This window comes from Macrobrachium rosenbergii, chromosome 11, assembly GCF_040412425.1.
Source record: "Macrobrachium rosenbergii isolate ZJJX-2024 chromosome 11, ASM4041242v1, whole genome shotgun sequence".
Lineage (NCBI taxonomy): Eukaryota > Metazoa > Arthropoda > Malacostraca > Decapoda > Palaemonidae > Macrobrachium > Macrobrachium rosenbergii.
Genome location: NC_089751.1, coordinates 5469635 through 5482284, shown reverse-complemented (window position 1 = coordinate 5482284; position 12650 = coordinate 5469635). Strand labels below are relative to the sequence as shown.

The 12650-nt window shown below is 38.8% G+C and overlaps 1 protein-coding gene and 3 non-coding genes across 5 annotated transcripts in view; all 4 read left to right on the top strand.

Moving 5' to 3' along the window:
- Nucleotides 1-12650, top strand: part of LOC136843104 (nucleolin-like) — a 225109-nt gene that overhangs the window by 116843 nt on the left and 95616 nt on the right. The window lies entirely within an intron of this gene.
- Nucleotides 4347-4419, top strand: TRNAA-AGC (transfer RNA alanine (anticodon AGC)). The gene has a single exon. It is a non-coding gene; the product is annotated as a tRNA-Ala (tRNA).
- TRNAA-AGC (transfer RNA alanine (anticodon AGC)) lies at nt 7597-7669 on the top strand. The gene has a single exon. It is a non-coding gene; the product is annotated as a tRNA-Ala (tRNA).
- On the top strand, nt 9905-9977 carry TRNAA-AGC (transfer RNA alanine (anticodon AGC)). Its single transcript has one exon. It is a non-coding gene; the product is annotated as a tRNA-Ala (tRNA).

Below are 12650 nucleotides of genomic sequence, written 5' to 3'. Positions count from 1 at the left end.
TGCATGATGGAGAAAAATGAAGCGATTATATGTAGGGGAGTTGGAAGTGCTTCTGGTGAGCCTTCTGTGAATGCATGTGTCATAACTAGTGCTGTGGAAATTTCCTGCATTGAGGGTTCATCCATGATTCAGTAGGTTAAATGTGAATCACTGTCCGTTCCTTACTTGGGAGTTACTCCTTTTGGAAACGGTTTAATGTATGTATGCATATATATATATATATATATATATATATATATATATATATATATATACACATAGAAATCATCAACACACAATCACGTGTGGAACAGAAATAAATTTCTGACTCACGTCGGGATCGAACCCAGGTCTCTCAGGTGGAAAGCAAGGGCGTTAATCACTGGGCCATACAAGTCTAAAAAAAGTTGGAACCTGAGGCAACTGCTTTTAGACTTACCTGGGCAGCTAACTGCTTGCATACCACCTGAGTTTTCCCCAACTTCCCGATCTCAGCAATGAGTCAGACAACATTTCATTTCTGAATTCCTTCGTGATTGTGAATAAGATGAAATCATCAACACACAATCACGTGTGGAATGAAATAAATTTCTGACTCATTCTGGGATCGAACCCAGGTCTCTCAGGTGGAAAGCAAGGCGTTAACCACTGGGCCATATTCCAAGTCTGCAGTTGGAACCTGAGGCAACTGCTTTTAGGAATTACCTGGGCAAGCTAACTGCTTGCATTCCACCAGAGTTTTCCCTGGGTCCCGACTCCGCAATGACCCAATAGACAACATTTCATTCAATTCCCTTCTGATTGTGAATAAGATGAAATCATCAACACACAATCACGTGTGGAACAGAAATAATTTCTGACTGAAATGTTGTCTACCCAGGTCTCTCAGGTGGAAAGCAAGGGCGTTAACCACTGGGCCATACAAGTCTAAAAAGTTGGAACCTGAGAGCAACTGCTCAGGTTACCTGGGCAAGCTAACTTTTAGACTTGCATACCAGTGGGATTTTCCCCACCTTCCCGACTCATCCAATGACCCAATAGACAACATTTCATTCCATTATCCCTTTGTGTGAATAAGATGAAATCATCAACACACAATCACGTGTGGAAGGGAAATAAATTTCTGACTCATGTCAGGATCGGGTCATTCTCAGGTGGAAAGTTGGGGTTAACCACTGGGCATACAAGTCTAAAAAAGTTGGAACCTTGCAACTGCCCAGGTAATTACCTGGGCAAGCTAACTGCTTGGTTCCAGCGAGTTTTCCCCAACTTCCCGACTGGCAATGACCCAATAGACAACATTTCATTGAATTATCCCTTCTGAGTGAATAAGATCAGAAATCATCAACACACAATGATTGTGTGTGGATGAAATAAATTTCTGACTCACGTCAGAAGGGATAGGTCTCTCAGGTGGAAATGTTGTTAATTGGGTCATTGCTGAGTCTAAAAGTTGGAACCTCGCTGGCAACTGCAAGGAATTACCTGGGCAAGGTAACTGCTTGCATACCAGTTTTCCCCGGTTCCAACTCTTTGACCCAATATGGCATTTCATTGGTTATCGCCCTTCTTTGAATAAGATGAAATCATCAACACACAATCACGTGTGGAACAGAAATAAATTTCTGTTCCACACGTGATTGTGTGTTGATGATTTCTATCTTAGGTCTCTCAGGTGGATAATTCAATGAAAGGGCGTTAACCACTGGGCCATACAAGTCTAAAGAAGTTGGAACCTGAGCTGGCTGCAAGCAGTTACCTGTGCAGGCTAATTGCTTGGGTGCAGTTGCTCTCAGGTTCCAACTTCTTCCCAACTCAGCAATGACCCAATAGACAACATTTCATTTTCCACCTTCTGAGTGAATAAGATAGAAATCATCAACACACAATCACGTGTGGTCAGAAATAAATTTCTGACTCACACGGGACCCAGGTCTCTCAGGTGGATTTCAAGGGCGTTAACCACTGGGCCATACAAGTCTAATGAAAGTTGGAACCGGGAAGTTGGGGAAAACTGCTGGTATGTGAGCAGTTAGCTTGCCCAGGTAATTCCTGCTTGCAGTTGCTCTCAGGTTCCAACTTCTTTTAGACTTGTATGGCCCAGTGGTTAACGCCCTTGCTTTCCACCTGAGAGACCTGGGTTCGATCCCGACGTGAGTCAGAAATTTATTTCTGTTCCACACGTGATTGTGTGTTGATGATTTCTATCTTATTCACTCAGAAGGGATAATTCGAATGAAATGTTGTCTATTGGGTCATTGCTGAGTCGGGAAGTTGGGGAAAACTCACTGGTATGCAAGCAGTTAGCTTGCCCAGGTAATTCCTTGGGTGCAGTTGCTCTCAGGTTCCAACTTCCTTTTAGACTTGTATGGCCCAGTGGTTAACGCCTGTTGCTTTCCACCTGAGAGACCTGGGTTCGATCCCGACGTGAGTCAGAAATTTATTTCTGTTCCACACGTGATTGTGTGTTGATGATTTCTATCTTATTCACCAGAAGGGATAATTCGAATGAAATGTTGTCTATTGGGTCATTGCTGAGTCGGGAAGTTGGGGAAAACTGCTGGTATGCAAGCAGTTAGCTTGCCCAGGTAATTCCTTGGGTGCAGTTGCTCTCAGGTTCCAACTTCTTTTAGACTTGTATGGCCCAGTGGTTAACGCCTTGCTTTCCACCTGAGAGACCTGGGTTCGATCCCGACGTGAGTCAGAAATTTATTTCTGTTCCACACGTGATTGTGTGTTGATGATTTCTATCTTATTCACTCAGAAGGGATAATTCAATGAAATGTTGTCTATTGGGTCATTGCTGAGTCGGAAGTTGGGGAAAACTCGCTGGTATGCAAGCAGTTAGCTTGCCCAGGTAATTCCTTGGGTGCAGTTGCTCTCAGGTTCCAACTTCTTTTAGACTTGTATGGCCCAGTGGTTAACGCCCTTGCTTTCCACCTGAGAGACCTGGGTTCGATCCCGACGTGAGTCAGAAATTTATTTCTGTTCCACACGTGATTGTGTGTTGATGATTTCTATCTTATTCACTCAGAAGGGATAATTCGAATGAAATGTTGTCTATTGGGTCATTGCTGAGTCGGAAGTTGGGGAAAACTGCTGGTATGCAAGCAGTTAGCTTGCCCAGGTAATTCCTTGGGTGCAGTTGCTCTCAGGTTCCAACTTCTTTAGACTTGTATGGCCCAGTGGTTAACGCCTTGCTTTCCACCTGAGAGACCTGGGTTCGATCCCCGACGTGAGTCAGAAATTTATTTCTGTTCCACACGTGATTGTGTGTTGATGATTTCTATCTTATTCACTCAGAAGGGATAATTCGAATGAAATGTTGTCTATTGGGTCATTGCTGAGTCGGGAAGTTGGGGAAAACTCGCTGGTATGCAAGCAGTTAGCTTGCCCAGGTAATTCCTTGGGTGCAGTTGCTCACAGGTTCCAACTTCTTTTAGACTTGTATGGCCCAGTGGTTAACGCCCTTGCTTTCCACCTGAGAGACCTGGGTTCGATCCCGACGTGAGTCAGAAATTTATTTCTGTTCCACACGTGATTGTGTGTTGATGATTTCTATCTTATTCACTCAGAAGGGATAATTCGAATGAAATGTTGTCTATTGGGTCATTGCTGAGTCGGGAAGTTGGGGAAAACTCGCTGGTATGCAAGCAGTTAGCTTGCCCAGGTAATTCCTTGGGTGCAGTTGCTCTCAGGTTCCAACTTCTTTTAGACTTGTATGGCCCAGTGGTTAACGCCTTGCTTTCCACCTGAGAGACCTGGGTTCGATCCCGACGTGAGTCAGAAATTTATTTCTGTTCCACACGTGATTGTGTGTTGATGATTTCTATCTTATTCACTCAGAAGGGATAATTGAATGAAATGTTGTCTATTGGGTCATTGCTGAGTCGGGAAGTTGGGGAAAACTCGCTGGTATGCAAGCAGTTAGCTTGCCCAGGTAATTCCTTGGGTGCAGTTGCTCTCAGGTTCCAACTTCTTTTAGACTTGTATGGCCCAGTGGTTAACGCCCTTGCTTTCCACCTGAGAGACCTGGGTTCGATCCCGACGTGAGTCAGAAATTTATATATATATGTACATATATATATATATATATATATATATATATATATATATATATATATATATATAATGTTATATGTGTGTGTGTGCGTATGAGTGTATTAAGAAGATATGGTGCACATACTTGTGTCCGATGTCATTTATGGGACCAGCCTGCCTGTTACGGTACTATAGTCTGGGTTGCATAGAAAACGGAGTGACAGAAAATAAGTTACCGAGCGGAGGCCGCTCTCGACCACATACATGGAGCCACGAAGTACTTAAGTGGACTGGCAAGTTTCTCTTCAGCATCACCCTTATCCCAAGGGGATGTAGCTCAAATGGTAGAGCGCTCGCTTAGCATGTGAGAGGTACGGGGATCGATACCCCGCATCTCCAAATAGTTTTTGGGTGCTCGAATAAATTATTCGTGAGTCGTCCAGATTTGCCTGTTTTTATCAATAACGGGCACAATGAATAGCAAATGATTTCAAATAACAGTTTTATTAATAATGAAAAAGCAGATGTTAATGAGGCTTACGAATTCATCAAATTCATGGAAGTCAACTGACAGAATTCAAAGCTTTTCTCGAATTAGACGACAAAAAAGCCACATGATTTCATTAAGTAACTCTTATAGCTTTTGTTTAATTCAGCAGTTTTGCATTATATGAGGACCTCTTAAGCACAGCAAAAACCACATTTCTGAGAGTACATCACTCATATATAACAAATTCATTTTCAATTGAAATTGCGAAGTTTTTCGTACTTTAGTTGGGTATATCTATAATTATAGATACCGGCAAAAATGAACATTCGTCTATTCCTTATATTCAAGGAAATATAAATTTAAAATAACTTCGCTTCTGGTTCCGATCGTACTTTAGTTCGATAATGGTGGCGTTTCCGAAACTATTTTTAATTCTTTTATCTATTTTATTCATATTATTCCTTGTTTTATTTTTATGATTGTTATATCATTTTCCATTTTTATTCGTTCGTCGCCAACATTTCTAAATCAAGCTCCACATTCTTTCTTAATCATCCCAGATTTGTCGAAACTGATAGAGGCTGGTACCTATTTAGTTTTTAAATGTGAAATACGCAAGCAGACATGTTGTGAGTATGGTGTTCCCTTTAATAACCCTTTATACTTACTAAGAGTGTACTACCCATACCGTCTTAGTTGATGGTAATATAAGAAAGCTTCGTCGGGATAATAATATAATGATATTTACCGTTAACAAACACGTTTGAACTTGCCGTGGGACCAAAACATCTTCATTTTGACCACTTCACAAGGGCCAGTGATGAGAGAGGCTGGGCCTGGCTTAATTTCTCGTAAATTATCGTAGTGGTCTTTGTGGAATTTACGCACAGAAATAATCTATGTATATAAGGAAGCACATTGCATAATACGTGTTATATAGGATGTCTTCTAAACCTTCTATGAGATTTAGAAGAGTATTTCTTAAATAAGTCACTTGGTTGCTTCAAACCTTAACTTTATAGCACTTTTATAATGAATATACACTTGCTTATGCCCTCTTGCCTCTATAAAAGGTACGTTATCCTGATATGCGGTAGCAGCCTGGGTTTTCTGCTGTTAAAAATATTATGATGAACTCTTGTTGCAGTCTAATGTCACAAACATGTCTAATTCAATAGCTTAGCAATTTTATGTTATTAAATAAAACCTGTTAAAATTCTTATTTCCGTGATTTAATTATTTTGTAACTATAGGAAGTAACATAAATAGAATTAATTTTTAGGACTTCGCCATGATAATGATCTTATTCTAAGCTTGATCAGCACTTTCAAAATAAGGAACCAAAATTCTAGAACCAAAACAACGAAAATAATAACTGTGTACAGTATATTAATTGTAGATAATTATAGTAAACTATAAATATTTCCTGATAGTATAAACGTGCACAGCATTTTCTCTTTATTCATCGTAATTTCTGAAGGGTAAGGACATTTGGGTTGTTCTTTCTAAATTATAAAATTACAGCAAATAAAAGAAAAGCATAATTAAACGTTTCGATATTTTGCCAGCCGGTGATTGGTCACTGTACTGGTTAAGTGGATAATGGATTAAAGATGTTGGCTGGATTTAGAATAAGTTGGCCTTATGCTAGCACATGCTCTTGCCTGTGGTAACTGGTTCAGGTGCAAAGGAAGTCTGTTGTAGACCTCCGAACTCAAAGAACCAAGTGAGGCAGTTAAAAAGTATTAGGTTGTTGTTAGATACGGTAGCATTTGCTGGCACGGAAATTTGCTCCTTGAGCAGCCCGGAAATTTAAAGAAGGTTTTCGAAGTTGTAATTTGCATGCGGCAGGCAGTAATGTGGCGGGTTACTGACACAACTCCATTGCTGCTGATTGGGTGTTGCTTTAAGTCGGGTTTTCTTCGCTAAGGCTACGCAGCTACAGCTTGAAAGATTTCTTATGGGGTATGCTATGATAGACGTAATCTCCAGATGGGCCTTGGTCCTAGAGACGCCGTCCCCGGCATCATCATAGGTGACTAGTATATTTCAGAAATGCAGACTGATTTCTATTCCTGTGTCTGTTACCATAAAAAGTTGCCAGTTGACATCAGCCGAAGAAGCAGGGAAGCTTCTGCATTTATGAAATTAAGAAGTAAGGTGAGGTGTTCATGACTTTCGACACCTGTTTTTCTGCTACAGGAGAGAGCTGGGTAAGGAGAGTGGTTGGATTCAGCGCAGGAGCTTCGAATATGCATAAAAGATCATTTGATATTAACTGGAAAGGAAGTTGCCACGGCTGCTTGTGGTATTCAACAGCTCTGATTACTTTCTGTAAAGGCAGTTTATTTGTCTACATTTTATGGTTATGCTAGTATGAGCTACTAATCTTAAATACCCATTGCATTATACTATGACTGCTTAAACTATCTTGTTACTGAAATTGAGAAAAGTTAACAACCCGAAAATAAAAGTAACAGATGCACCGTCGTTTGGGCGTCATAAAAAATCCAATGATACCTGTAGTGTCGATGTGTATAGATGTTTGTGCATTTGGTTTGCAGAACGGGTACGACAGTATTCCGGGTCGCCTCTGGGGCTTACGGACGTAAGATTTGATGTTTGTAGGTTTCCTGGCGTTGCAACTACCAGAGCCACCTACTCTGATTATTATCGTAAGTCTGAAAAAGACTGCAAATCTGATCTGCAGCCCAATATACCGTTGACTGGTCAAAGTGGTTGTTGGAACAGATTGCCGGTTCCCCCTGTGCCAGTGATTTACCTAGAGAGAGAGAGAGAGAGAGAGAGAGAGAGAGAGAGAGAGAGAGAGAGAGAGAGAGAGAGAGATATTCTCCCTTGGTTATTTTAATTTACTTTAGAGCCTAATGGAAGCCATCTGGATTATTTTTCTTGTGAAAGCGAATTTTGCAAATGTGCCTGTAAAATGCGTTGGCATAGAAAACGGGAGTTCCACTGTTAGATGAATCGCAGCGCTCGAAGAGCTCCTCGCGAACCATGTGGTGCGGATTAAGCCCAAAGATAACATTCACTAACATTATTGAGTTGAGCTTTGCAACAATTTGTCAGGGGATGTAGCTCAAATGGTAGAGCGCTCGCTTAGCATGTGAGAGGTACGGGGATCGATACCCCGCATCTCCAGCAATCTTTTGACGTTACAAGTTTGAGTGAAAGGAACTGTCAAATTTTGCAGAGATGAACTTCCTTAAAGCATCTCAGCGTCTGTTGTAAAGCTACATTCGTCAGCAATGATTTTGAATAAAATCAACTTTTTGAGGCGCTATTACATTAGTGGACTGGAAACCACAATCGAGATTTAAAGAAACAAGTACAAAACGCGCCGAAGTTACTTCGGCGCAGTCCTGTTTTCTGTACAGCCGCTACAGCGTATAATCAAGGCCACCGAAAATAGATCTATCTTTCGGTGGTCTCGGTATAATGTATGAGCCGCGGCCATCGAAACTTTAACCACCGCCCGGTGGTGGCCTGCCCTTTATCGTTGCCAGAAGCACGATTATGGCTAACTTTAACCTAAAATAAAATAAAAACTACTGAGGGTAGAGGGCTGCAATTTGGTATGTTTGATGATTGGAGGGTGGGTGATCAACATACCAATTTGCAGCCCTCTAGCCTCAGTAGTTTTTAAGATCTGAGGGCGGACAGAAAAAGTGCGGACAAAAAAAAGTGCGGACAGAATAAAGTGCAGGCGAACAGACAAATCCGGCACAATAGTTTCCTTTTACAGAAAAATAAAAACGGAAAGTCACGAGCTAGAGAGAATGTGCAATACCTATTAACATGTCCTGACATTTGGGACATCAGTTATGAGGTTTTCTTAAAAGAAAATTAGGATTTGACCAGAGATTCGAGTATGTTTATGAATGCGCCTCACATTCAAACAAACAATCGTAAAACATATTATTGAGTGAAAGCGAATGCCAATGGAAAACAAGGGAGAGGATTTTATTACCAAGTGCTTTCACGTCTACTTGTGTGCATATATTTGACTTCCATTAATGAGCTGTGACTCAGATTCCATGGATATATGATCCAAAATCTTGAGATGTTAATTCTATGAAGATTCAGAGGAAGAGAGTTACGTTTAAACAAAAAACCTGAAATTTTTATGTCTGTGATCACTTAATTTCAGGCTTTATTTAGGAAGAAATTTCAATAAAGGTTTACGATCATGGTAGAGAATTGAGCGAAGTTAAACACAGTCAAGATTAACTATAAGAAAACACGCCGAAGAAAGAATATTAAATCTATATATATATATATATATATATATATATATATATATATATATATATATATATATATATATATATATATATATATATATATGGGTGGGTGTTGGTTCCAATGCCATTGCTGGGGTTTTCTTACTTCTAGTTTTAGAACTATTTCAGGGGACCTCGAGTTCCTACGTGATGCTGTAGACATTTGTAACACCAAGAAAATCACTGAAGAAACGATGGAACCCAACTTGTGTCATGCTCTTTTCATACTTTACATTAGAACCTACTCCTGAATGCATCTCTAACTTTTTCTATACACAAGCATATAGAAATAAATATATATCTATATATATATATATATATATATATATATATATATATATATATATATATATATATATATATATACATACATACTAAAAATCACAAAAATATGCACGTGATTTGTTTATTAGCTGAAACCACTGGAAAAGCTTGAAAAGAAACGACAGAGTGCTTTCGAGTAAGTAACACATCTTGGCACACTGTCGTTTCTTCTCGAGCTTTTTCTCTGGTTGCTGGCTGCGCCTGAGATATATATATATATATATAAATATATATATATCAGGTGCAGCCAGCAACCACAGGAAAAGCTTGATAGAAACATATATATATATATATATAGAGAGAGAGAGAGAGAGAGAGAGAGAGAGAGAGAGAGAGAGAGAGAGAGAGAGAGAGAGAGAGAGAGAGAGGTTTTGAAATTTGCCATTTTCTTCTACCACTTTTCGCAATAGGTATTCCAAAGCAATATAGGACATAGAATCGTAACATCGCATAGTAAGAGCATGGTTACATGTTGAATTTACTATCAACCAAATGTTACTGGGGGATATAACGTCAAATGAGTCAGAGTCGCATAAAAAAAATATCATGAAAACTGTATTTTACGTGCATACTGAATTACAGGTTTAAAAGACCCGTTTACCAGTCTTCCTATAGTTTTGAGCGAGCGAGCGAGAGAGAGAGAGAGAGAGAGAGAGAGAGAGAGAGAGAGAGAGAGAGAGAGAGAGAGTGACCAAATCGCTTGGCACTCATGCCATGTGGTACTCTGGTTTTAGGACTAGTAAGAGCTTTCACCCCGTTATCATCGTAAGGGGATGTAGCTCAAATGGTAGAGCGCTCGCTTAGCATGTGAGAGGTACGGGGATCGATACCCCGCATCTCCAGTTAAATTTTAACGGTATCCCCTTGGTATGAACTGGCATTTATTCTTAGAACGACTTACTGCTGGGGCGCCTAATCTGACAGCTATGTACAAAATTTGCGAGAGCAGGCATTACTTTTGAATGGAATGTGAAGCTGACTGGAAATATTGAACTGAGTCATCATGCTGGTGTGAGTTAGAATCAAAGGTTGCAAAATCAATATTATGAAGGCAGACAGGCGAAGGGTGGTGGAAAATTTTCTGTTTGTGACTCAGCAGAAGAAGATTTTCGTTTTTAGATATTAAGAACAGAGTGTAATCAGAGATGTGGAAAGGAAGGAACCAGGACCCCGACAAAAGGAGTGTGATTAAAGTATTTAGGCAGCAACATGTGAAAAGTGTACAAGGGGTATTAGCCAAAACATATTCAGGAAGGGAGAAGGTCCGGAAATGAAAAAGGGTCATAACCAATAAAAAGATAATTTGGAAGAAGAGGGTGAGAGTGCTTCCACTTTTTTTTTGCTGATATTCCCATTGGAAAAGAAAGAGATTACAAATTATACCCTTAACTCATAGTCCAAGCACTTGGGCTACTCCCTAAATTTTATAATCCACTAATCCAGTGATTATACTGAAGTTTATTGAAATTGAAGGAAATATGAAATAAAAAAATATTGTAATATAAAATTATGTAAAAGGATATGCTGTTGTTTGTTTAAGATTAAGCCAGTCTTGTGTGAACCAGGGTCTTGCGCTTTGAGCAGATCATAAGTGAAGAACTTTCAATGGAAACAGAGAAAATAAAATATCGATAATTGTCGCACATCCTACTCAAGGTATTGCTTATTGTACAAGTGGGTCAAATATTTGTGTTTCTACGATCATAATCATACTACTGGGAACCCTGCTATTACGTCTGATGTCATAGTTTACGTCACAACTAGCCTCTCTCTGGGCGCTTACTAAATTTAGCTAAGTTTCCCTTTAAATTTCCTTGATTTACTCTGATAAGTGTTCTAATTATCCACATTAGACATCACTGCATATTTTTGCCACTTAGGCTGTGGCTTCAAATAGCTATTTCCAAAATACTATCCATATCCGATGCTTTGGTAAGATTTTATCGACGAAAATCTATTAGATACGGCCATGAAATATATAGTAGTTTTAAAGAAAAATAGAAGTAACTGGAGGAACAAAATTACATAACAGTGAGAGAGTGGAAGCTTCTTAAATGAAATGTAAAGATATATCTAGAACTGTGTGATAAATGAAGGGATAGAAAGTGAAGAGTGGAGCTAAGAGTGAAGACAAGCCTAACACGGTATTCATTTAGCCCAGATTGTTACTGGGAGAAGAAGGAGGTTGACGTGCATATGGTAGTTTCTCATCTGGTGATGATTTTCCCACTAGACAAGTACTAGAGATAAGCGGATAAACGGACACCATAAAAAAAAATCGCAGCGCTGCCAGCGATGGTCATATCTCGGCCAAGAATAGTCAGACGCTGATGGGAAACCTATCAGTGACTCTCAAGGGATTTCCATTCCTTAGCGAAAATAATGAGCAATTCTTATCATTATATTTTGAAACTTTTTATCACATGTTACTGGAGTTGTTTCAGAACGCACAGAAGTTAAAGCCGCAATATTCTGCGGGAAAAGGAGGCTTATGAAAGCCATAACCCACAAACACTCGAAATTTTACCGTAAATAGATGTATTTACACCAAATTTATGTAATCCTTAATAATAATGAAGATTCTGACTGTTGATGATAACAGTGATTAATACCATTATTATTATTATTATTATTATTATTATTATTATTATTATTATTATTATTATTATTATTATTACAAGCTAAGTAATGGTGTTCTAAACCCCTCTTAACTAAACGAATAAGAAAAGTATGATGCATTAGCAATCAAAAGAGAAAAATTTAAAAGTATGAATGTAAAATGTCAGACTACCGAAGAAAGAAAAATCAAATGAAAATGAGCCCTAGTCCAAAATATCAGCCACGTTTTCTTATAGCTGAGCTGAGAGTGACTTGCGTTTTATTTATTTTCTATTTTATTTGTTTATTTATTTATTTTTTTGCAGTGACTTGCTTTTCTTTACTTCCTCATCTTTTTTGCATTTCTTTTTCAAGGGTCACATGGCATTCCATAATTACTGTCTGTTTATTTCTTTTGCTATTATCTCTTTAGCTTTCTTTTCGTAAAAGGTTCTGTACTTAAGTTCCATTTGGCAATAATGAATCTCCTGAATACGAAACGAACATTGCAGTTTTTGTAATGTTAACGAATGATAACCATTCCGCTTAAGATCTCCTTTGATCGAAATTTTTATGTACCAATGCATTCAAATGAACGTACCCGTACTTTAAGGTTTTATTATTAGTTCATTTTTTTCACGTCTTTACAATTCAGCGTGAATGCAAAGGATGCGGAAATATCCCAGTAGAACCCAAAAGGCCTGCCATTCAATGCTGAATTAACCGAGCAAAACTATATATTCAAATAATTATTTACCTACAGTAGATGCTAAACACGACATTCCAGAAAAAAAATTCTTACGTTTGCCAATTCACTAACACTTAATTTGCCAACAATCATGTCATCAATATTGTTTCCTCTAACGTGAAACTAATTTATACTTTGATCAGGGACGTGACTGTATTAGGTTATTTCA